At 39.9% G+C, this 23,624-nt stretch overlaps 1 protein-coding gene across 6 annotated transcripts in view; it reads right to left on the bottom strand.

Annotated features, from left to right (window-relative positions):
- The window catches only part of PTN (pleiotrophin), a 111,926-nt gene extending 100,461 nt beyond the window's left edge, over window positions 1-11,465 (bottom strand). For all 6 annotated transcript variants that reach the window (XM_054237664.2, XM_054237665.2, XM_078342117.1 and 3 more), the window contains exon 1: window positions 11,278-11,465. The gene's annotated coding sequence lies outside the window, so the exon portion shown is untranslated. The remainder of the gene's footprint in view (window positions 1-11,277) is intronic.
- Between the last annotated feature and the right edge of the window lie 12,159 nt (window positions 11,466-23,624).

The following is a 23,624-nucleotide window of genomic DNA, read 5'->3' as shown; positions in this document are numbered from 1 at the left end:
AGGAGATGTGGAAAACAAACAAGGCAAATCCACCCGAGAGGAATCTCCTCAGGAGCACCATCACAGCCAGATGGGCTGTAAGGACCCTATGGCATGCTCAGTACTTCCTCCTTAGCGGCAGAAGCCTCGATGCTATCTAATAGAATTTCCTATGAGGTCTGACGTTCCTCTCGCCGGGTATAGGCCTTCTATCTGTGGGATTCTTCGATGTTTTCTCTACAGCCTCAGTTCAAGTCCAATGCTGTTTCTTTTGTCTTATTGGTCTTGCTGCCTTTGACAAAAGGGCTTCCATTTAATATCTTGTGAAAAAAGGTCACTGGATGAGACATTAGAAATCCACAGAGTTAGCCTGCTTTTAGGAAATGTGGATCTGTTTAGAGAAAACTTGGTAGAAATCCACACTACCCACTTATTCCTGCTGAATTGCTTTTAGTCTACTTCTCCAAACCAAATTCATTTATGACAGACTTGAGTACATCTTCAAATCCCCAGATATCAAGTATCAGAAGGCCAATTGTAATTCCCAAGCCATCAGAATAAAGCCGCAATTTAAAAAGGCTAAAAATCACTTCAGGCCAAAGTTGGTGGGGATCCCAACACTGACAGAGATACTAAATGCATTTGACTTTCACTCCTTGTCTGCGATTGGGAATGTGGTAGTCAGACCCAAATTTGATCTGACTCACTTTAAAGTCGAGCCAATGGTTCTCTAGTCATTCCAAATAATAGCAGAGCAAATAAGTAACTCCCTAAAGGATGCCAAGCCCTGGAGCGACGTGCATCAAAGAGATTTGCTGATCTTGCAGTTTACCCACCTGCAGTGCATCAGGCCCACTCCCTTGGGCCCCACAGCTACTCCAAAGTTTCTCAGGCTCTTGAGAAGCACTAAGGGGTTAGATCCAACCTGGGTGGGACCAGGCAGCTGTGTCTTCCCTGGGGAGACTTTTACCCTTGGATATATGGAAGGGTCCTTTAGGGTAAGAATGAAAGACAATGTGTACTCAGCTTGACCTTTAATTGGCACACACTAAGTTCCCCAGGATTATTTGTTCCCATATAAACAGCACATCCTTTGCAAGGACAAAGACTTTATTTGTTTGCTTGCTTTATGAGATGTTTGTTTGTTTGCATTTTTCTAGCGCTGGCTCTTTTATAAGCCTTCATAACATTAATTTACTTAGCATTTTTTATGATTCTAATTTACCCATATCAAGCTAAATAAATTGAATTTCCATCTTAATTGGCTCATTTGGTAGAATCAAGTGCACATGTTAACACGTGCATAGCTGTTAGAAAATATTGCATGCATCAATAACACTGATAGAAAGCAGGAAACCCCATTATGCATCTAAGTATTTTTAAAAGTTACATCAGAAAAACTGTAAAGGTATATCAAAGTGCTAACAGTGGTTCCTGTTTTAATAATTATAAGTAAGTTTTTTCCATAAAATTTGCATATCTTGTACCACGAACATATATTTTTCTAGAATGGGAAAAAATAATCTATTTCTTCAGGTACATTTGTGTTTTCCTAATAAGAAACATCGTAAGGAGAAAAACAATCTTTCATTATTTTTCACATGGTTAAAATTAACCAAACTTTTCAAATATTTGACCTGCATTGTGCTGTATTTGAGATTCTGCATATTCCAGAGACATTGTTCAATAAAAAAGTATATTATAAATAAAAATACTTTATTTTAAATGGGAATGGGAAGAAAGGCTTTATTTTATTGTTTCAAGATTTCAGCACAGATACCTCTTAAAAATAATCTAATAAACTACCTGTTTTCTCTCCTCTAGTAGCTTCAGTTTTGCTCATTTGAATCCCTTGAAACATATCTAAAGAAATACCTTGCACACAGAGGGCAATTTTTTTGTAATACATATTTATTGAGGCACTAACTTGACCCTTGAAATCAGGTTCTTTCAAGATGCAAGGTATATTTTTTAAGTCAACGATCTGATGTTCGTAAGCTCATGAATGAAGGCCACCATATGTTAAAACCTCAGAGACAATTCCGCTACTGTGTACAATGATCCCATGGCTAGGTCTTGAAAAATGCCATATGCACATCAAATAGAAAAGCCGCCATGAAAACACCATTCTAAAGTTTTGTATAGTTTCTGCTATAGGTTTGGATGTTTGTCCCCACCGAATCTTATGTCGAAATTTGATTTCCCAGTGTTGGAGGTGGTGCCAAATGGGAAGCGTCTGGGTCATGGGAGTGGATCCCTCATGAGTAGATTCACGCCCTCCCTCTTGGAGTTTGGAAGGGTGGGTGAGGGAGTTCCCACTCTTAGTTCCCCTGGGAATGGATTGTTAAAAATGAGCCTGGTACCTTCCTGTCTTTTTTGCTTCCTCTCCTCCTGTGTTTTGCCTGTGCCCCTTCATCTTCCACCATGGGTACATGCAGTCAGAGGCCTTCACTAGACGCCCAGTCTGGAAACTTTCAGCCATCAGAATCATGAGCCAAATAAACTCTTTTTCTTTATAAATTACCCAGCCTTAGGTATTCCTTTATAGCAACACAAAACAGACTTAGACAGCTTCTATTTTTCCTCTGTTACCCAAGACTCTTACCACAATATGTTCCTTATTGATTAAATCTGGACTCCAAAGCAAAAAGCGCCGGCTCTCTCTGGGCATCCCAGTGTTTTCGAGGAAGTCACAAACATGGATGATTCCTGCTCTAGTTTCATTATGGTATGGAAGGAAAGAGTCTGTCTAATGCAGCTACAGATGTTAGAACTCTAAAGAAGGGAAGACTGTAATAAACATATTACAGTATATCTTTTTCATATTAAGAATGAAGTATTCAAACAAGATTTCTTGAGACAGAGTCTCACTCTTTCGCCAGGCTGAAGTGCAATGGCACTATCTTGGCTTACTGCAATATCTGCCTCCCAGGTTCAAGCAATTCTCCTGTCTCAGCCTCCTCAGTAGCTGGGACTACAGGCACACACAACCACGCCCAGCTAATTTTTGTACATTTAGTAGAGACGGGGTTTCACCATGTTGGCCAGGATGGTCTCAATCACTTGACCTCGTGATCCATCTGCCTCAGCCTCCTAAAGTCCTCCTAAAGACTTTGGCTTACAGGAGTGAGCCACCACACCTGGCCAGCCACATTAGCTTTTAAGGCAAATGAAGCAGGCCACTTTTGGATCACTTATGCCTTTTCCAGAGAAGGACCCCAGCAGAAGCACTGGTAAGGACCCAAGGGCAACATCTGGCCAGGTCAGTAGCAAATCAGGTGGTGTCTGCAATTTTCTTTCATAAATAATCATACATTGTAAGTATTATTTGGTCACAAAGATGTAAGTTTTAGAAGTTTTTACATATAGCAAGAAGCACTACTGACAATGATCCTCATCATTTTTATTAAGCTATGGCCATCATGACTGGAGAGTTCTGATTTGTCTCCTGTTCCCTCAAGTTTGTTAAATGAAACTATTGCGGTTTGCTACCCAGAAAGAGGTCCCCAGGCTAGCAGCACTGCTGTCACCTGGGAGCTGGGTAGAAAAGCATACTCTGAGAGTTCACTGGAGACCTACTGAATTTTGGCAAGAACCTTGGGTGACTGGTATGCACATGAAAGTTTGAGAAGCACAGCTACCCAGCCATCCTGTAAATACACTGCTGCTAGCCAATTACTAAGGCTTATATTTAGTGAGAATAACCAATTTAGAAAATGTGACATGTAGCTTTTAAGACACTTCAGAAGAAAATATAACACAATCTGAAGTAAAAGAAACCATGCCTGTTTCAGTTTAGCCTCATTTAAGATGTCTTCTCACTTTTTTTTTAATATGACTCATTTCTTTTTCTTCATTCCTGTCACACATCTTACCTCCTCCTCACTTTGTCTGTCAAACTTACCTTCAGGCATCTTAGGCAATTTCTGGGTCTCCTGAGAAAATGAAAATGACAATAGCAGGCTTGGGGAACCAGAAAGGCAGAACTTGCCCCACTGACTTTATTAAGTTCATGTTCAGTGTAACAGTTTAGAGGTTACAGATGTTCCATCAGGACCAGTGACCTTTACCACCAACCTGTGGGGTTGGCAAACCAAGTAATATCATCATCATTTCCCACTTAGAGCTCAAAAACCTAAGATTCCAGGAAATTCAGTGACACACGCAGCAGCCCATATCAAACAATAGGCAGACTGTGGTGAAATGCTGGTTCCTGAACCCAAACCTTAACTCCTTCCCTGGACTGAAGCCTCCATCAACAGGGGTGAGACAGGGTGTGGTTGTGAGCATCACTAAGGTCAGCAATAAGGTAACTGTCTCTTGGATTGGAAGTCTCCTGTTTGCAAAATGCTCTCCTAGACTTTATGGGAAAGGATCAGATCAAAGAGTCTATACTGGACACTTTGCATGCCAAACTCCCAGGCCTTCATCATGATCATATGCTCAGTATGTTTCCTTCCAGAAGAAAGGGATTTTCAATCTGCATTTGGAGAGAAGGAAGAGAATGGTCTGAGCATGTGGAAGGGTGAGGCCTTTCAAGAAGCAGGTAATTCCACCCAGGTTTCTGCTTGAATGTTTGTTGCAGATGCCAAGTTGGCATGAGAAAGAAAAGCAATTCAGGAGGAGGAAGAAGTGGGGACTTGCATCTGGTGCTGCTTCACCATGATCATTGTTTTCACCACCTCCTCAAACACTCCCAGCAATCAGACTCTATGTTCAGTACTTCGCACTGATTTTCTCAATTGACCCTGATATGTCAGTCCTGAAATATAAGTCTGTGCTCCCATGTTAGAGATAAGAACACTGAAGTAAGGAAGACCACAATATTTGCTCCTCGTCACAGAGCTACTAAGAAGTGTCATTTATACCTCAACATTTTGGACCTTGGAGCTCAAAGGTTGAGCCATTATGGTTACTGTTTTTTAATGTATCATCTGCATCCACATGCCCTATCATAAGTCCAGGTTCCTCAATTCCACCTCTTAAATCAGAACTGCTGAAGATGGGCTCCAGGCATCTGGCACCTACACATGACTCTAGTTAATCTGATAAACACTGAAGACAGGGAACTGCTGCTTTAGGTTATTTGACTGCTAACAGTACATACATTGGATTTGGGGTTTGACATGAGACACAGATGGGTAATTTATTAGCCTAAGAAAGAGAGGGCATTATATTACAGAGGAATAAACTCAAGCTAGGAATTTTAAGACTTTCGTTTTCATATCTGTATGTCATTAAATGTGGTCCCCTTAACTTCTCTATGCCTACAATTCTGAATCATTTTTTAAAATCCCACTCAATATACCTGAGTAGAGTTGCAGAAATATAATGAAAAAATAAATGTGAAATATTCCGAAAAAAAGACCTACATAGAAGTTATACTGAAAATAATGCTTCAAATGACTAGTTTCGTCACTTTTAGTAATATGGTTTGTTAAAGAAGAGGTGAGTGTTTCTCCATTCTGGAGGTAGTCTTGGGTCAGAAACTATGAAAAGTTTAAAATTATCAAGGTGAAATATGATTAGGAAGACACTCCGGAGAACTGGCAGGCCAGTACGACATGTGGAATGAAGGGAGTAAGGGAAAGAGAGTGGGAGAGGTTTCTGGAGGTTCGAAGTCGAGAATGGGAATGCCTGGGCTTAAACGGCAAATTGGTGCCAGGTTGTTTGGTAAGGCAAGGAAGATTGGGCGTGGAACATAGACGGTCAAGGTGAGTGGATCAACATGGGCAAAGAGGATGACTGGTATTTAGAGCTATCTATTTTCTCAGTCATTTGCCATCTTCAATGGTTCTATGCTAAATATGCTAAGGTTCTTGAGAGAATTAGAGAGTTTCTGCTTTAATAGGGTGCACAAGTTGGGTGGGGTGGGGCTGGTGTCAACTGGTGAGACAGTGAAAGGGGTGATGGGAAGACTTTGAAGAAAAGAGAAGGGGAGAAGTACAGCTCCACTAGAGGGGGCATTTGCTCGGAAAACCTTCGGTGCCTTCAATTTCTGACTCAGGATTTCACCCAAATTCACAGCTAAAGTATAAGGATTTGCCTTCTTTCCTTTCATATATATGTTTTCATTAAAGGACTCTCTTCTCTTCTGGTTTAAATTTTCCTGAAAAGGACATCCAGAGTGAGTGCCATGTCTTAAAAATTACATTGATTCTAAATAAACTCAGTTTGATTTCATAAGATAAACACTTCCAATAATCTGCTTCTGCCATGTTACGTGGCAAATGTAAAATGAAAACATGAAGGAATTGGGAGTTCAATTTCTCTTCCAGAATAAGAAGCACTAAAGGAACAAACAGACATCACGCTTTTGAAATAGATGTTGAGTACCATTTAGCCTTTTGTGAGCTCCATTTTTCTTTTTCTCATAAAAATGTGATCCCTTTGTTGTTGGAACTGCTTAGGGCAAAAATCGTACATACCTTACTCTAACTTGTGTTGTAGTAATTAGTGTTCTAATGTTCTTATGTAAACATTGAGTAGATCATTAGCTGTTTGAAGACATATTTATTTGTCCTGTGTCCCTCATCACAGTATCTACCATAAAGTAGGGCAGTCGTGATCCATAAAATTCTGGTAGGGATAAAAATAAAATAATAAGCCCTTTACTTCAATCTCCTCCTCCAAATAGAACTGTGCCCAAATGATTTCCTTTGGTATTCATTGAAAAAAAAATTTTAAATTTGAGTCTAGATCTCATTAGGGAGAATGAAGAGGTTTGAGAATGTTCCTAGTGAAAGTTGGACTTAAAGCTGAAAGAGAGTTGGGACGATACTGAAGCATTTGGAGAGGAGAGAGAAAGGGAGGATGGGGGGGACTGAAACATTTGGAAAAGATGAGGAAAAAAAGCAAAACAAAAAGTGAAAAAGAGGGTGTCCAAAGAAATTAGGAAAATACTAAGATGATAACATATCAAGTATGGTACAGTACAAGATGATCATAAAAGGTTGGGATTAGTAACCTGTGACTCTTAAAGCATCTCGTCCAGAGATGAGTGAGGGTATAATGGATTTTAATTGAAATCTTCTTTAAAGACATTTATAATAAAGAATTTCACAAGTTTGCATCACTTACCAAACACAAAGTATTAGATATGTTGTGAGAACGTAGAGACAAACACCATGTTCTATTTCTTAAACATGCTACATTGTCTAGCACAATGTTGTATTAGGCATGCAACATACACACAATAAATATCGTTAAGCTGGCTGGCCATAGGAGCAAGAAAAATTGTATTGTTGGAGTAAGACCCCAGGAGGATGCGATAGAGACATGTAACTCCAGCTGCGCCCTTACACTGATGTTGGGAAGCTGAGAAGAGAAGGAGGTCAACACATTGCAGTGATGAAAGTGTTGGCTGACCCTTAGCCAAGGTCTTGAATCAACAACAACAAAAAGGAAAATACCATTGAATCAGTGGGAGGGCATTGGTACTGAAAACAGATTGGGAGCAGATCAGGTCCAAAAGAATGTCAAAATATCAGCTAGGAAGGTCCAAGTTTTCAAGAATGCCAAGATATGGGAAGACATTCCTAGCACGTCTGTTCATAGAGAAATGTATGCTATCATAAGAAGAGGGAATTGGGTAACACATTCTGGGACCTATTGGATGGAGATAGTGTCAACCAAATTAATAGATAAATGAGATAAAAGGGAGAAACAGGTAAATGTAAAGGCAGGAAGAAAAGAGAACAAAGGGTTAGAGACACAGAATGTTATTTGTGTTTTAAAATGATGTTTTGGCTTTTGCTAAGAACAATTCTTAAAATGAAGGGCCCGATTATTAGTTACTATGACTCACTTTTTTCAAGATTAATATACATCAGTTGATTTTTTGTTATACTCTGTATGAAAAAAAATTTAAGAGTTCTATTTTTAGAAAGGATATGATTGTCTTTTCTATTTGAGATATCACTTTATCTAAACTCACTATGAAAAAGAGGCTCAATAAATAAAGCCCAAAAAATGAATTAAACTTTATTTCTAAAAGTGTCTCAAACATGAAGGAGTCACTGTATTCCCTGCCCACCCTGAAGAAATAGGGATTTGTGCTGAATGTGATCTACATAATTAAATCCAAAATATTACCATATTTATAATACCCTCTGATAATGTTTCATCATAGTTACCCTTCTAAACTTCTGTTTTAATTTCTTATTTACTAAATGCCAAAATAGAAAGAAAAGGAGGCTTGTTATATTTTACAGTCTAGAAATATTGTAATGACACCATGATAACTATGCCAAATACTAGGCTGGCTTAAAGTGGATGGAAAAATAGCCCAGCGAGTGGAAACTTCAATTGTCCATAAACACCAGAGCGAAAGACAACTTTCCTTGAGGCCATACTCCAAATTCCACTTAAGCCAATTGACTCTGGATGGAAAAAAGCAAGCCCAGCTCATAAAAAGAAGGTTCATACCTGAGTATTATTTTACCTCCCCTCCAACAGCAACGACATGACCTTGTGTAAGAAGGAGACAAATCTCTTCGATTACTCATTTAGAACAGAAGCCAGAGGAGAAAACATTCCTCACCCTTCTGGAGAAGCCCAACTCAACATCACTAGCAAAGCCACGGAACAAAGACCATTGGAGAGTTCCCACATAGCCTCATGCTCCTGAGAAAAGTTGACCTCAAACTGGGCTGAGATGCACTCAGGTGTGGAGCACATCTGAACTCTCATCACATTGGGTGGTCCAGTTTGGACACCTCCTTCAGGAGAGAAGTCAAGAACAACTCCCCTTATCATTATACCGCCATATTAAAAAACATAATTGTTTAGAGAAAGGGAATTCGTATCTGAATTCTGACTTCTGGCCCTCAATCTATTGTTAAATTTATCACATCATTATGAACAAGCCAACTAAACTCAGTTTCCTAGGATATTTTTGAATAGTAATTGAAAACACAATGTCACAAATAGGAATACGATTAGAATTCATGTGAGGATGTCATGTAGGTGAGAAAGCAAGGGTATTGTCAAAGAAAAAATAAAAGATTTAAAGTTAAAATATTTGACATCAAAGATTAATTTTATTGAATAAAAATGATTCAACTATCTGGAAATCTTATTTCTCTCTGTTGTTTTCCGTTGTTTCAGGTTTAAAATTTATAAAATTTTATAATTTTATATTTATAAAAGGGCCATTAGCTTTACTGAAATCTTTCAAAAAATGAAAATGCTCATTAAAAAGAAATGTAGGTCTTGCTACACATTGCTATATGTGAAGCCCAAATAAGGCACATGGAAAATGTCAATAAATTAGGAAGTTCATGATTCCAAATCTCATGATCTCATGAAAAGAAGTCTAAAAAAAACAGAGAATTATATATAATACATACAATACATTAGACTATAAATATAGTTAGGTATACTTTATTACTCTAATTCTCTGTAATATCTCATTTAAAGTCAGATAATTTAAAAGTCATGTATTAAATAGTACTTGTGTATATCTCAAGCTCTACCTTTGAGAACATAATGCATTTGCATCCAGAAGCAAACAGCTGGAACACAGCAACTAATAATGCTGTTACATGTGGCTTCAGATGGGAGTTCCTTATAGTGGCTTTTCACTAAATGAAGAAAAAGATGTCCCAAAGGGAATCAGTGAGCAGTGGCAGGAAAAAAGATCATCTTCTATGTATTTAGAGCACAATTAGAGAATTTAAGGCCCAAGTTTCTTAAAGCACAAAAGAATGGCATTAGAGTATTTTTGAAAAAATATATAATTTTTAAAAATCTCATCTAATTTAAATGAAAACGTATAAATATTGCCAGTCTGAAATAACTCATGTCCCAAAGGGAGAAAAAAAAAAGATAATATTCATTCTAATTTCCTCTGAATTTAACTGGACTACATATTCCTTAATGATTTGGCCTTTAAAATGCATAATTTACTTAAAAAGAAACATAATGAAGATGGAAAATACAAGCTTTATTTTCTGCGTTGGGAGACTTCTCTTTTGTTTCATTCTCATTACCTGTTAATATTTCTACATATCAATGCATTCCTAGATAATTAAGGGGCTAAAATGGGCTCTGCTGTTTCATCAATTCCATGTTTGCCTTGGATCATAAAATTGCTTCATTATGTTATTAGTTCAAAAGCTCTTTTTGGTAATTTACCAAGTCTTCTCCCAGATCCCTTACTCCAGTGCGCGCACGCGCACACACACACATACAGACACGCACGCACACACATACACCCCACCCCTTTCTCAAGCTGCTAAAGCAAAATGCTTGATAACTCTTAAAATGCTCAAGGATGGGAACTTTACTATTCTCTCCTCTTAGGACCCCCACCCCTCCTATTTTCTGAATGTATTCCCAAACTTACAAAGCAGCTCTTAATAGACACAAGGGTGAGTTAACAATAAAGCGGATCTATACGGCATGTATGTGTTCTTGTATGAGCGCGTGTGTGTTGTGTCGTGTTATGTCATGGAAAAAGGGGTGTGTGTGTGTATGGAGAAGAGAGAGAAGGCTTCACGTTCAGTCTATTAAGTAAGAAAGGAGTTGAATATATTCCTCTCAAAAAAATTTCATAACTTATTAGAAACATCAACTTAGAAACTCTCAATATCTAGTCGATTAGTAACAAATACACCCTAGGTTCATATGGGTCAAATTAAAAGTTTAAGGGTCTATGTACAGGGCAGTTCTTTATATGGGACTCAGGGGGCATCTTCTAAGCTTTGGGTCTAACCATTTCTGGAACCATTCCTGGGCTGTCAGGTGGGAATAAGGGTGCCAGTGGTTCTGTGAGAGACGTTCCATGTCAGCTAGCATTGGGAGGAACAAGCCCCCACAGTTTACCTAGAAATGCCAGCTAAGAGTCATGGGCTGGCCGGCCCTGGGGCAATCAGAGAATCAGAGAGAGGATTGGAAAATGAGAGCTGCTTGTTCAGGCTGCCTTACTTTCTCTTCAACTACCCAGCCACAGACACACCTACTAAAGCTCCCGGTTTTACAAAAAGCAAAGATGCACTCTCCCGCCCTGGCCTGCTCTCCAGCTGGCAGCTGGAACAGGGTCCAAATGCACGCTTAACATCACAAAAACTTCTCACACTTACCTAAGCACTCCCTGACGAACCTAACCTCACTCCCCCAAAATATGCCTCCCTTCGTCCCTGAAGCAAGTCAGTTTTGAAAGCGGTCCTATCAGCAACGACACCAGGCAGCCTCTCTCACTCCTACCACCATCATCGGCTGGCACCCAGAAAAGTGGCACAGGGTGAAGGCAAACTCGAAGAGCCCTCCGAGAAATCGTGCGTTCTTCTCACTTACTTTGAGTTGCAAATGTCCGCTCTGGCGCTCAGGCTGCCTTTGTTGCGAGGGGCGAGGTTGCTACTGCCGAGTCCAGGTATGGGCGGCTCGCTGCAGCTCTGGGTGGCTGCGGCTCTCCACGCCTTCTGGACGGATGAGTCACTGGTCTCTTTCTTCCCCTCTCCCCACTTTGGATTTTCCTCTGCTCTGGGGCTCTCTTGGCGGGATTTTTGGACTGGAAGGCGGGGAACCTGATCCTGCCTTTGACTCAATTACGCCCCAACAGGGAGGGAACGGAAGGGAAATGGAGAATGGGAGTGATGAGAGGAGCGGGCCAGGAGGACGCAGGCTGGGCGAGGGAGGGAGAGCGCTTTGCGCTCCAGAGCTGATTGGGAAGCTTATTAAAAGCAGAATACTCCAGGGGCAGTCTCTCCCCATGGAGCAAGAAAAGGGATTTGAACTAAGAGGCCAGGAGATGGCATTTTGTTTTGTTTTTAGCAGAGACCAAACACAGTATTTCTCTTCCAAACTCCATGCATTATCAAGTCTTCAGATGGTGCAAAGCCACTTTGCCAACTGGGATATTTTAAATGAACAATTGACTGCATTTTAGGTTACAGTTTTGGCCCCACACAATTCTTTAATGATATTCAGGATGAAAAAGCACTCTCGCTGGGCGCGGTGGCTCAAGCCTGTAATCCCAGCACTTTGGGAGGCTGAGGCGGGTGGATCACAAGGTCAAGAAATCGAGACCATCCTGGTCAACATGGTGAAACCCCGTCTCTACTAAAAATACAACAAATTAGCTGGGCATGGTGGCACGTGCCTGTAATCCCAGCTACTCAGGAGGCTGAGGCAGGAGAATTGACTGAACCCAGGAGGTGGAGGTTGCAGTGAGCCGAGATCGCGCCATTGCACTCCAGCCTGGGTAACAAGAGGGAAAGTCTGTCTAAAAAAAAAAAAAAAAAAAAAAAATAGAAAAAGCATTCTCTTCAAACCAGCCTCTTCTTTCCCACCCGCCAAAGCCCTCCCTATACACAGAGGCAGTTACCCAGCTGTGAGTCACATCTCATCTGCAAAGCACAAAATGTACAAAGTACTTTTTCTCGATTGTCACAAAGAGTGACAGACGTCTGAAAACTCCCAATTAAGTACTACTTACCTTTAGGGAGAGCTCTCTCCTTTTTTGGTTTCCTTGGTGCCTTTAGTGACCTATTTAGTAACATGCCTTTGACACCCAAGAATTTAGAGGATGTGTCAATGTAGCTCAAATGCTGAGGTTTGTAAAAGTTGGAGGCTGGGCTTTGTGTCTCTCTGAAATTTTCATTTCATTCAGTTGAGGAAAGATGCTAAGTCAATGCAGAGGTAAGTATTCATGATACAGATGAGATACAAGTATTGTATTAAGATTAAGATGCATTACACAAATTTACCCAAACATTTTCAAAATGTAAATCTCGAGATTTTCTGCTACTTACCAGCTTTTCCTGCTCCTTGGCTAGTTCCTTTCACTTACTTTTACCGCTCAGCTTATCATTTGATGGTGTCCTCCCAAATTGATAGTAAAATAGACTTGCATTTTTCATAGTTCTGAGGTTACATCCCTTCGTTTCAATTTGACAAATATTTATTAAGCAACTTATTTACTTAGAGCTATCCCCAAACCCCTAAATTAGAAGCATTGTGGTGGCAAGTAGTTTTTAGGGATTTGGGGATCTTATATTGACTGCTACCTGGAGAAATATCCCATGGAGGAGTCAGCTGGAACCAAAGAGGTAGCTCTATAAATTTAATCAAGTAGTCAAACTATTCAAAAGAAATGGCATCAGACATGCACTTACACACTTACAGCTTATCCCCCTTCCCAAACTCTTCATACACATACCATAAACAATTCTCAAATGAAATAACTAAATAAGGAAGCTGTGTTCCTTTCTCCTACACACAGGCCTCAAGTTACCTATTTTCCTTTTGTAATTCCACTTCCCCATGAAGCAAGCAGTGTTTGTTTTAATCAGATTTCATTTGTATAAAGTGTGGAGGAATGCACATTATCATTTTTATTAGCGTTTTCCCCGGTCCCTTTACTGAAAAAGATGTCTCAGCATTTTGTTAACAGGAGCAAAATTTCCAAGCCATTGAACAAAGAGTTATCCATTTTCTTTCTGTTCTTCAGCTTTATCTTAACATATACAAATGTAACATACTGCTGCTACCAGTTAGGTGAACAATGCTGACTTGATTGAGGTGCTCTCTATAGGGTTGACAAAGTAAGCATGAGATTCCCATGATTTCTACTCAATTACATATGTTATATCAGAAATATCACCCTTTATTCAGATAGGGATATACTAAAATTGCATACATCAGTGGTTATCCATTGGGAGCAATTTTGCCCTCCAGGAAAAGTGAATAATGTCTGGAGGTAGTTTTAGTTGTCACAGCTTGGGGGAAGGGGTTGCTCTGGCATCTAGTACATAGAGGCCAGGGATGCTGTTTAACATCTTACAATGAATAGGACAGCCTTTGTTACCAGAAAGGGGTCCTGGTCCAGAACCAAAGAGAGAGTTCTTGGATCTCAGTTGCAAGAAAGAATTCAGGGAAAGTCTATAGAGCAAAGTGAAAGCAAGTTTGTTCAAGAAGTAAAGGGATAACAGTTACTCCATAAGTAAAGCAACCCCAATGGCTGCTGGCTGTCCACTTTTCTGGTCATTTTCTGATTATATGTTAAACAAAGGGTAGATTACTCATAAATTTTCCTGGAAAGGAGTGGGCAGCTCCCAGAACTGAGGGTTCCTCCCCTTTTTAGACCATATATGATAACTTCCTGATATTGCCATGGTATTTGTAAATGATCATGGTGCTGGTGGGAGTGACTTTTGGCATGCTAATGTGTTATAATTAGCATATAATGAGCAGTGAGGATGACCAGAGGTCATTCTCATGGCCATCTTTCTTTTGGTGGGTTTTGGCTGGTTTCCTTAAAACAAGCTGTTTTATCAGCAAGTTCTTTATGAGCCATATCTTGTGATGACCTCATACCTGATCCTGTGACTTAGAATGCCTAACCTCCTGGGAATGAAGCCCAGTAGGACTCAGCCTTATTTACCCAGCCCCTATTCAAGATGGAGATGTTCTGGTTCAAGGGCTCTGACACTTCCACAACAAAGAATTATTTAGCCCAAAATGTTAACAGGGCTGAGGTTAAGAAAACCTAAGAGTTTTTACCACGGCATTTTAAAAATGCAAAGAAAGATTAAAGAGAGCCTGTTTTGTTAATAAATATAACTTTATGAGATAGAGATTAGTCACAATTTAGTTCAATCCAGCATTTACCTCAAAGTTGAAGTAGAGTACGTTCTTTAATACATACTGAAATATTCAATCTCAAATCCAAACTTCATCCTAGGGCATAGTCAAGAGTCTGTCCATTCGAGATTCTGAGTCATTTACTTCATTAGGCTAATACTCTTTAAGCACTGAAACACTTAAGTCTTTAGGTTAATAGAGCCATGAAGAAAAACTGTTGACAGTTCCTACTCTCAGACAGCCTATGTTGTCGTTCTTAATGAGTCAATTAAAAGTTTTTAATAGATGTGAAAAGTGACAAATTTTTGTAATCTACCCAACTGACAAAGGGCTAATATCCAGAATCTACAAAGAATTTAAACAAATGTATAAGAAAAAAACAAATAACCCCATCAAAAGTGGGCAAAGGATATGAACAGACACTTTTCAAAAGAAGACACATGAAAAAAACCTCATCATCACTGGTCATTAAAGAGATTCAAATCAAAACCACATTGAGATATGATCTCATGCCAGTTACAATGGTGATCATTAAAAAATCAGGAGACAAGAGATGCTGGAGAGGATGTGGAAAAATAGGAATGCTTTTATACTATTGGTGGGAGTATAAATTAGTTCAGCCATTGTGGAAGACAGTGTGGTGATTCCTCAAGGATATAGAACTAGAAATACCATTTTATCCACCAATCCCATTTCTGGGTACATACCCAAAGGACTATAAATCATTCTATTATAAAGACATATGAACACATATTTTTATTGTGGCACGGTTCACAATAGCAAAGACTTGGAACCAACCCAAATGCCCATCAATGACAGACTGGGTAAAGAAAATGTGGCACATATACGCCATGGAATACTCTGCAACCATAAAACAGGATGACTTCATGTCCTTTGCAGGGAGATGGATGAATCTGGAAACCATCATTCTCAGCAAACTGACACAAGAACAGAAAACCAAACACCACATGTTCTCACTCATAAGTGAATGTTGAACAATGAGAACACATGGACACAGGGAAGGGAACATCACACACCAGGGCCTGTCAGGAGGTGGGGGCTTGCGAGGGGGGGCATGGGGAAGGATAGCAGAGGATGGGGGGATTGGGGAAGTTTAGCATTAGGACAAATACCTAATGTAGATGACGGGGTGATGGATGCAGCAAACCACCATGGCACATATATACCTGTGTAACAAACCTGCACATTCTGCACATGTACCCCAGAACTTAAAGTATAATAAATAAATTTAAAAATAATAATAATAAAATTATTGGAAGTTTTATATTATTCTTTTTTCTAGTTGAACTTGTATTTCCACTTCACTTGCCCAGCCAAACCATATCCTATTGTAATATATTTTTATGCTTCTTTTGGTAATCACCTCACTTCTCTATTAAAAAAACAGCTTACAGATTTTAATTTTAATTAAAAATTTAATTTAAAAATTAAAAAAATAAGACAATTATGGAAGAAAAAGTGTGAATTTGGAGGAGAAAAGTTTTCTTGGGATGATATTTGACAGAGACTTTAAAGAATTGAGGATGCTGGCCAAGCAAATATTTGAGGGAAGAGCCTGTAGGCAAAGGCATCAACAAAGGCAAAAACTCTGAGCTCTGACCTCATGCCAAGCTTTTTGGGGAAGAAAAGGAGGCCACTATGGCAGGAAGTGAGAGGAGGTAGAGGCATTAAGGGAAGTAAGGAGCCAGATCACCTAAGGCCTTTGTCCATTGTAAGGAATTCCCTTTTTCTCTGAATAAGGTGGAAAGCCAAGAAGAGTGACTAAATCTGACTCTGATTTATAAAGTCCTTTCTGCAGTGTTGAATAGACAGGAGGATGAGGGTGGAAGCAGAGCACTCAGTAGGAGGCTACTGCACTAACCTACTCCCCAAAAGTCTTTCCCTTGTTCCTGTTTCTTATGCAAAATAATTAACTCCAAACTTGCCCTTTAACACTTTTTCTGACCACACAAACTCCTGTCAGCAGTGACTTTGGCTTACTGATGCCAATTCTCAGCCTCTCCAGGTGTAATGAACATGCCCCTTGCATGAGTGTTACCAGGCCAAAATCTAACTAATGCAAGGTGATTTGAAATCATGGAAATTATAACATGACCTAAGAGTATTTTGAAAATGAGGCTGCTGATTCTACAGTGACAAATGCAAGAATGTGATCAGCATGAAGTTTAAAAAGGTGAAGGAACCTGATGAAAAATGTGTCAGCTTGTCTCTTGGATTGCCTACTTGACAGGATGTTTAGATTCTTGATTACCACTCCAGGTTCCTCAATATCCCTAGAATGTAAAAGGACAATTCATCAAACTTTCACAGTGTGCCAGAAGCCCCATTAATACATCTCTCTCCCTCTCTGAAATATTTGAAAGGCAATAAAAACAAACCTTTTACTTTGTTTTTTATTGCTGTGGCAAGATTATAAAATTTACTTCTATATTAGATATATTTTTGTAATAATTATTATGTTTTTATTAAAAAACATAAAGCAAATAAAAATGGCTTAGAAGTTTCAAGAATTTATCTCACAAACAACACAAGTTGATAAAGTCAATGCTTCAAAGTCTTCAAGAACTGTAATCCTTCTATCTTTTGACTCTGCATTTTCAAATTTGCAACCCAATGCTCTTCAATATGGTTACAAGGAGCTTCAAGCACATTTGGCTTAAAAAATTTAAAATAGACCCAAACTCTAGTGCACAATAGGTCAGCATCTCTAGTCACATAGCCACACAGACTATGTCAGCACAAGAAAGAGGCAAACAGAATTTGGGAAGAAAACAACAATGCTTGCTTCAATTTCTCCCTAAAAATTATAAATTTGGACTTTATCAGTGTCTTATGAATCTAAGGAGCTTGACTTAAGCCCCTCAATCTTGTGTTTTTTGTCAAGAACTGCTAAAATCAAGGTTCTGAAAGAGCAGGTCATGGACAATGACCTCACTCAGACTTACACAGAAAATTAGACATGAAATAGCCAAAGAAGTGTGATCAGACATTACAAGAAAACAAAATATACAGAGCAAAGTATAAAATGAACATGGATGCAAAAGTCTCTAACAAATATCATCATATCAATGCCATTAATGTATAAAAAGTATAATACTGGGGGGATTTCCAAGATGGTGCGGTAGGAACAACTCAGGATTGCAGCTCTCAATGAAGACGCATTTTCAGACGGATCTTTGTTGCCAACAGAACAGGGAAATTCCCAGGAGTAGGAGAGACACGGGACGCCAGCGCAGCCCTCTCAGCTTGCGATGCTGTTTCGGCCAGCACTGCAGCGCAGCGGCACCCTGCACAAAACGCTCTGGTCTGGGTGCCCTGTTAAACCAGCAATCTGAGATTTGGGAGGGCAGATTAGCATATCCATCTGATTAAACGGGACTTGGACAGAGAGCCAGACCAGGAGATTCCCGGAAGTGACATTTGAGCCAGTGCAGTGGGTCGCTGCACGGAAAATCACACACATCCTGGTGCCCTTTCAGCAGGCGACTAAAACACCTAAGAGAGAGTCAACCATTCAACTTAAAAAAAAAGAGAGAGAGAGAAAGGGCTCTGAGGTAGGGAGCCAGGTGATCAGGTTCGGCGGGTCCCACCCTGACAGGGAAAAACAAAACAGTTATTTGAAACGCTCGGAGTTGAGAGTTTCACTGTGGGCACAGTTGAATCCAGGACAGTGCAGCTCAGTGGGGGAGGGGCATCCGCCACTACTGAGGCATTCCACACCTACTGAGGTACACTCCCATTGCTGACACAGCCTGCCATTGCCGAGGCAACACACCATAACAGAGAGACTCCGCCAACAGGGCAGAGCCCACAACAGCAGGGCGGAGCCCACAGCAAAAGAGCGAGGCCCACGACAGTAGGGTGGAGCGCACGGCAACAGGGTGGAACCCATGATGGTAGGGTGGAGCCCACAGCAGCAGGGCAAAGCTCACGGCAACAGGGCGGACCCCACGGTAGCAGGGCAGAGCCTCGGCAGGCAAATAGTGACTAGACTGCCTCCTAGCTGGGGAGGACAGTGCAACAGATACTCATAAAGAAAGCCCTAACTCCCCGAGACAGACCGTCTGAGGAAAAAAAAAGGGGGGATTTATAAGTTCTGCTGCAGCAGACTTAAACACACCTGCCTAACAGCCCTGAATGAACAACGGAGCTCACAGCTCAGTACTTGAGCTCCTATAAAGTACAGTCCATCTCCTCAAGCAACTCCCTGACCCCTGTATATCCAAAGAGTCACCTCAAAAAGAACTGATCAGACTGACATTTAGCGGGCATCAATCTGGGACAAAGATAGCAGAAGAAGAAACTGGTAGCATCCCTCACTGTTCTGCAGCTGCTACAGGTGTACCCCAGACAAGCAGGGCCTGGAGTGGACCTCAGCAGTTGTACAGGAGAAGGGCTAGACTGTTAGAAGGAAAACTAAGTAACAGAAATACTTCATCATCAACAATCTGGGTGTCCACTCAGAGATCCAATCAAAAAGTCAGCAACTACTCAGACGACAGGTTGATAAATCCACAAAGATAGGAAGAAACCAGCACAAAAAGGAGGAAAACACCAGAAACCAAAACATCTCGCCTCCTACAAAGGACCAAAACTCCTCACCAACAAGGGAGCAAAGCTGGACGGAGAATGAGTGTGATGAAATGACGGAATCAGACTTCAGAAGGTGGATAATGAGAAACTTCCGTGAGCTAAAAGAACATGTTCTAAATCATTGGAAAGAAACTAAGAACCTTGAAAAAAGATTCGAGGAAATGATAACAAGAATGGATAACTTAGAGAGGAATATGAATGAATTGAAGCAGCTGAAAAACACAACACGAGAACTTCGCAAAGCATGCACAAGTTTATCAGCCGAATTGACCAAGCAGAAAAAAGGATATCAGACGTTGAAGATCAACTCAATGAAATAAAACGAGAAGCCAAGATTAGAGAAAAAAGCGCAAAAAGAAATGAACAAAGTCTCCAAGAAATGTGGGACTATGTGAAGAGACCTAACCTACATTTGATAGGTGTACCTGAATGTGATGAACAGAATGAAGCCAAGCTGGAAAATACTCTTCAGGATATTATTCAGGAAAATTTGCCCAACCTAGCAAGGCAGGCCAATATTCAAGTCCAAGAAATACAGAGAACACCACAAAGATATTCCGCAAGAAGAGCAACCCCAAGGCACATAATTGCCAGATTCACTAGGTTTGAAATGATGGAGAGAATACTAAGGGCAGCCAGAGAGAAAGGTCGGGTCACCCACAAAGGGAAGCCCATCAGACTCACAGCAGATCTCTTGGCAGAAACTCTACAAGCCAGAAGAGAGTGGGGGTCAATATTCAACATCATTAAAACAAAAAAATTTCAACCCAGAATTTCATATCCAGCCAAACTGAGCTTCATAAGTGAAGGAAAAATAAAATTCTTCGCAAACAAGCTGGTCCTCAGATATTTTGTCACCACCAGGCCTGCTTTACAAGAGCTCCTGAAAGAGGCACAATACATAGAAAGGAACAACCAGTACCAGCCACTCTAAAAACATACCAAATGCTAAAGAACATCACCAAAATGAAGAATCTGCATCAACTAATGGGCAAAACAGACAGCTAGCATCAAAATGGCAGTATCAAATTCACATATAATAATATTAACCCTAAATGTAAATGGGCTAAATGCACCAATCAAAAGACACAGACTGGCAAATTGGATAAAAAACCAAAACCCATCAGTGTGCTGTATCCAGGAAACCCATCTCACATGCAAGGATACACAAAGGCTCAAAATAAAGGGATGGAAGAAGATTTACCAAGCAGATGGAGAGCAAAAAAAAACCAGGAGTTGCAATTCTCATCTCTGATAAAATAGACTTTAAAGCAACAAAGATCAAAAGAGACGAAGAAGGTCATTACATAAGGATAAAAGGATCAATACAACAAGAAGAGCTAACGATCCTAAATATATATGGACCCAATACAGAAGCACCCAGATATATAAGGCAAGTTCTTAATGACTTACAAAGAGACGTAGACTCCAAAACAAAAATAGTGGGAGACTTTAACACTCCACTGTCATTATTAGACAGATCAACGAGACAGAAAATTAACAAGGATATCCAGGGCTTGAACTCAGATCTGGAACAAGTAAACCTGATAGACATCTACAGAACTCTCCACCCCAAATCCACAGAATATACATTCTTCTCAGCACCACATCACACCTACTCCAAAATCGACCACATAATTGGAAGTAAAGCACTCCTCAGCAAATGCAAAACAACTGAAATAATAACAAACAGTCTCTCAGACCATAGTGCAATCAAGTTATAACCCAGAATTCAGAAATTAACTCAGAACTGCACAGCTTCATGGAAACTGAACAACTGGCTCTTGAATGTTGATTGGATAAACAATGAAATAAAGGCAGAAATAAAGAAGTTCTTCGAAACCAATGAGAACGAAGACACAACATACCAGAATCTCTGGGACACATTTAAAGCAGTCTCCAGAGGAAAATATATAGCAATAAGTGCCCACATAAGAAGAGCGGAGAGATCCAAAATTGACACCCTATCATCAAAATTAAAAGAGCTAGAAGAGCAAGATCAAAAAATAACTCAAACCCTAGCAGAAGACAAGAAATAACTAAAATCAGAGCAGAACTGAAGGAGATAGAGACACGAAAAACCCTTCAAAAAATAAATAAATCCAAGAGCTGGTTTTTTGAAAAGATCAAGAAAATAGACCACTAGCCAGACTGATAAAAAAGAAAAGAGAGAACAACCAAATAGATGCAATAAAAAATGATAAAGGGGAAATCACCACAGATTCCACAGAAATTCAAACCATCATCAGAGAATACTACAAACAACTTTATGCACATAAACTAGTAAACCTGGAAGAAATGGATAAATTTCTGGACACCTGTGTCCTCCCAAGCCTAAACCAGGAGGAAGCTGAAACTATGAATAGACCAATAACAAGGTCAGAAGTCGAGGCAGCAATTAAGAGCCTACCACACAAAAAAAGCCCAGGTCCAGATGGGTTCACAGCCAAATTCTACCATACACACAAAGAGGAGCTGGTACCATTCCTTCTGAAACTATTCCAAATAATCCAAAAAGAGGGAATCCTTCCCAAATCATTTTATGAGACCAACATCATCCTGATACCAAAACCCGGCAGAGACTCAACAAGATAAGAAAACTTCAGGCCAATATCCATGATGAACATAGATGCAAAAATCTTCAATAAAATACTGGCAAACCGATTGCAACAGCACATCAAAAAACTTATCCATCATGATCAAGTAGGATTCATCCCCGGGATGCAAAGCTGGTTCAACATACGCAAGTCTATAAACGTAATTCACCACATAAACAGAACCAAAAACAAAAACCACATGATTATCTCAATTGATGCAGAGAAGGTCTTTGACAAAATTCAACAGCGCTTTATGCTAAAAACCGTCAATAAACTCGGTATTGATGGAACTCATCTCAAAGTAATAAAAGCTATTTATGACAAACCAACAGCCAATATCATACTGAATGGGCAAAAACTGAAAGCATTCCCTTTGAAATCCAGCACTAGACAAGGTTGCCCTCTCTCACCACTCCTATTCAATATAGTACTGGAAGTTCTAGCCAGAGCAATCAGGCAAGAAAAAGAAATAAAGTGTATTCAAATAGGAAAGGTGGAAGCCAAATTGGCTCTATTTGCAGACGACATGATAGTATACCTAGAAGACCCCATCGCCTCAGCCCAAAAACTCCTGAAACTGATAAGCAACTTCAGCAAAGTCTCAGGATATAAAATCAATGTGCAAAAATCACAAGCATTCCTATACACCAATAACAGACTGAAAGAGAGCCAAATCAAGAATGAACTGCCATTCACAATTGCTACGAAAAGAATAAAATACCTAGGAATACAACTCACAAAAAACGTAAGGGACCTCTTCAAGGAAAACTACAAACCACTGCTCAACGAAATAAGAGAGGACACAAGCAGATGGAGAAACAGTCCATGTTCATGGTTAGGAAGAATTAATATCGTGAAAATGGCTATACTGCCCAAAGTAATTTACAGAATCAACGTTATCCCCATCAAGCTACCATTGACTTTCTTCACAGAACTGGAAAAAACCACCATGAACTTCATATGGAACCAAAAGAGAGCCCACATAGCCAAGTCAATTCTAAGCAAAAAGAACACAGCGGGAGGCATCACACTATTGGACTTCAAACTATACTACAAGGCTACAGTAATCAAAACAGCATGGTCCTGGTACCAAAACAGAGATGTAGACCAATGGAACAAAACAGAGGCAACAGAGGCAACACTACATATCTACAGCCATACAATCTTGAATAAATCTGACAAAAACAAGCAATGGGGAAAGGATTCCCTGTTTAATAAATGGTGTTGGGAAAACTGGCTAGCCATGTGCAGAAAGCAGAAACTGGACCGCTTCCTGACACCTTCACTAAAATTAACTCCAGATGGATTAAAGACTTAAACATAAGACCTGGCACCATAAAAACCCTAGAAGAAAATCTAGGCAAAACTATCCAGGACATAGGAGTAGGCAAGGACTTCATGACCAAAACATCAAAAGCACTGGCAACAAAAGCCAAAATAGACAAATGGGACCTAATCAAACTCCACAGCTTCTGCACGGCAAAAGAAACAGTCATTAGAGTAAATCTGCAACCAACAGAATGGGAAAAAATTTTTGCAGTTTACCCATCTGACAAAGGGCTGATATGCAGAATTTACAAAGAACTCAAACGGATTTACAGGAAAAAAACAAACAACCCCATTCAAAAATGGGCAAAGGTTATGAACAGACACTTTACAAAAGAAGACATACATGAGGCCAACAATCATATGAAAAAATGCTCATCATCACTGGTCATCAGAGAGATGCAAATCAAAACCACATTGAGATACCATCTCACATCAGTCAGAATGGCGATCATTAAAAAATCTGGAGGCAGCAGATGCTGGAGAGGATGTGGAGAAATAGGAACACTTTTACACTGTTGG

This window comes from Callithrix jacchus, chromosome 11, assembly GCF_049354715.1.
Source record: "Callithrix jacchus isolate 240 chromosome 11, calJac240_pri, whole genome shotgun sequence".
Taxonomy (NCBI): Eukaryota; Metazoa; Chordata; class Mammalia; order Primates; family Cebidae; genus Callithrix; species Callithrix jacchus.
Note: the sequence above shows the minus strand (reverse complement) of the source record. Positions and strands in the feature narration are given on the sequence as shown.